This window comes from Panicum virgatum, chromosome 9K (assembly GCF_016808335.1).
Source record: "Panicum virgatum strain AP13 chromosome 9K, P.virgatum_v5, whole genome shotgun sequence".
NCBI classification, from domain to species: Eukaryota; Viridiplantae; Streptophyta; class Magnoliopsida; order Poales; family Poaceae; genus Panicum; species Panicum virgatum.
In genome coordinates this window covers 64,474,794-64,478,095 of record NC_053144.1, presented here as the reverse complement: position 1 = coordinate 64,478,095, position 3,302 = coordinate 64,474,794, and positions in this window count along the sequence as shown.

Genomic DNA, 3,302 nt, shown 5'->3' with positions numbered 1-3,302 from the left:
CCGTCCTGCACCCAGCCTTGCTTGTGGATTAGGGTCACCCGCAGGAGATACCGCATGGCGCAAGACTCTGATGACCTTCTTTTTATACTTAATATCGTTGCGTGTGTGTGGATTGTAATCCTCGCGATAGTGGCACTTCTCTGCTCACTACCGCGTAGAGTTGTATGGTAATGAACCATCTGATGTAATAAATGTGTCATCAGCCTCCTGGGACTGATGTTTGTAACACATTTAAGTCTTCTCTCATGAGGGGACGCTTCAGGGCGATGGGAAGGGGAGGTGTGGAGAGGACGTGGGGTAATTGAATTGGCGGGTGGGCTATGGGCCAAGCAAGTGGCTTGATCGGGTCGGACCGGATGATGGTCGGTTGGGTGGCTTGGCTGGTTGGTTCGGGTTGCTGGGTGTAGAATGCTATTCTACACCTAGGATGTAGATTAGCACGAGCGCGCGCGCACACACACACACACACACACACACACACATATATATATATATATATATATATATATATATATATGTTGCGACAAGGTGCCTTCTCTGTTGCGGATGCACATATCCTATCGTAGCACCAATCCGTGCCCACGAGGAAAAAAACAATAAAGCCAACCAACTATCTGAAGCCACGTCATCCCACAAAGCACCCACCAGAAGTTTGCATGCAGGGGAATCTTTTCTTGATTTGAATCTAAAAATACGATATCTCTTTCGTAGATGTGATTTCAGATCCATTCGAAGCATGTTGTTGGAAAAAATGTACCGAACAAAATGAGATCCATGAACGATATATTTCAATAATATTTTTAAAATAATATATAATTATAACTATATACACTATGAATTGCAATCACAGAAATAACAGAATTGCACCATAGTCTTAGCCTGCTAGTTGCAACCCCAGTTAGTACTGGTTGCGACCCGTTACCACATAATTACTACTGGTACAATCAGTTAGTACCTAATTGCAACTCAATTACTACTGGTTGCAACTAGTTAAGACTGAGTTGCAACCCAATTGCTATGCTAGTTGCAACCCAATTGCTATATTGGTTGTAACCAAATATGTGCCAACTGTACTTGATTATTGTGACATGATACAAATAGGACACATCGTTATACCTAGTTGTAATTTGATACTAGACAGAGTTGCAATCGGTAATAAATGAAGATGCAATTCGTAAAATAAATATAAAAATATATTCATATTGGATCTAGTTTTGTTAAGCACATTTTTTTGAGTAAGATGCAACAAACGGTTTGTTAATCAGACTTATGGTTTAGAAGAAAATTTGTTCGAATGAATCGAACCAAGAAAAGACTCCATCCATCCATGCATACAGGCTAGTGGGATTTTTGTGCGACGTGACTTTACCTGGTTAGCGGGTGATAAAAATTAATTAGAAAACACACATGCATGTGCGGTCGGATGCACCAGGTGGTTCAGCCTGAAGCGCTCGGCGGCCTGGGTGCATTGCATTTTATATACAAAATACACCCAGGTGCATTATATCATAACACTATATATATATGTGTATATATATATATGTATATATATATGTATATATATATATGTATATATATATGTACATATATATACATATACATATATATATACATATATATATATACATATATATATACATATACATATATATACATACATATATATATATACATATATATATATATTTATATATATGGCTTAGAACTGAAGGCACGGTGACTTACGGGGACGAGCTGACGAACGCCTTGGCACCACGTGCGGCGTTGCCGGGGCAACACGATAGCCGGGTTTGGAAGGGGAAAAAACAAAGCCGACCTGAACCGCGGATAGCAAAATGTGCAGGTTCAGGTATCATCTTGTAACGCGACTTCAGCCGCAGCAGCAGCTGACCTGCTCCGGTAACCGGCATGTATGTACGGTCCGGCTGCATGTACCAGTGACACCCTGACCGGATGATTTTTCTTCAGGCGATCGACTGCAGGCGTGCACGGCACGGCTTGTGCGGCGAGGATGCATGAAGGCTTCTTCAGATAACCGCTCCACGCTGCAACCTAACCAGGGATGTGTGCCTGCCATTACATGACACCTGGCTTGTGTTAGTTGCTGCGGCGCCGGTGCCAATGCCAAACGACGACGGCATGCATAGCTCTGAAGAAATGGAAGGCCAGATGAAGTCATGCCCTTGTAGTAGGTTCCAGGAATCCATAGAAAAAACCCTCAAGACGATCACTGTCTTGCACTATTGCTGATGAAAAGCACCCACCATACGGCAGTGGAAAGTACTTTCGACCTTCTAGATCCTGACCATAAGGATCAGTAGGTGAACTAACGGTTCTTTACGGGTGCCAAGTGCCAACTACTACCGAGGAATAAGGTTGAAGCACAAGGGAAATCAAGCAGCTGTAAGCAAACTACGCAACAAAATATGCACGAGCTTTATTAAAAAAATAAAATGGATCCATCTCTGAATCATCAGTAGATATAGATTGTGATCACAGCCGACCCAGCCAGGCGTATATAGAAGCCACAAGCGCGTTTCGTGCTGCAAAACAGTTAGTCCAAAAGAATTGTGGATCACAAGGTCAACAAGAAATACTCTAGTAGCCATAACAACTTGTTCCGAGACCTACCTGCCGGTCTACCATGTATCAGGACCTTGCAGCGACATGCAAGCAACAACATTAATTTTTAATCAACGTGACTATATTTTTTAATTCTCTTATAAACAAGTTAATGTGTTTGTGCATATACTGCTTGAACAGGCCGTCAAACAGTAGTAATGCATAGACAAGTTAATGTGTTTGTGCATAAGTTAATGATAGTTACCTTCAAGAAAAAATAATGGCAACTGAAGTAAGTCGATGTTGGAAATCACCAGTCATTTCAAACCAATTATGGAATCGTGAGAGCAAACGCACGAGTGGTAGAACTTTTCAGCTGCAGTATGCAGAGATAAAAAAAAACTGGAAGAAGCGTTCTCTGAGATGCAGAGATCAAAAGTATCTGATAGGTAGTTTGGAAATTTTGATTTTTCTGATGCACGGCTGTATATTCCAGCATTTGTTTCTTTACCTCGCAAATTGTTCTCTGAATTTTTAGTAAGGCGGCGACAGAGATGAAAATTAAACCGGCCTCCGCCTTCTTCTTTTTGTACTGTCTCGTGGCGTTGCCACTAACCATCGTTATTTGTTCTGTTCGTCAGTGTATTAAAACTTTAGTCATCAACTGTTGAAAATGTCGTTGATTGTTTACTTCCTCGAGTTTTTGTAACAATAGTTACGTAAGAAAAAAGGAAAAAAAA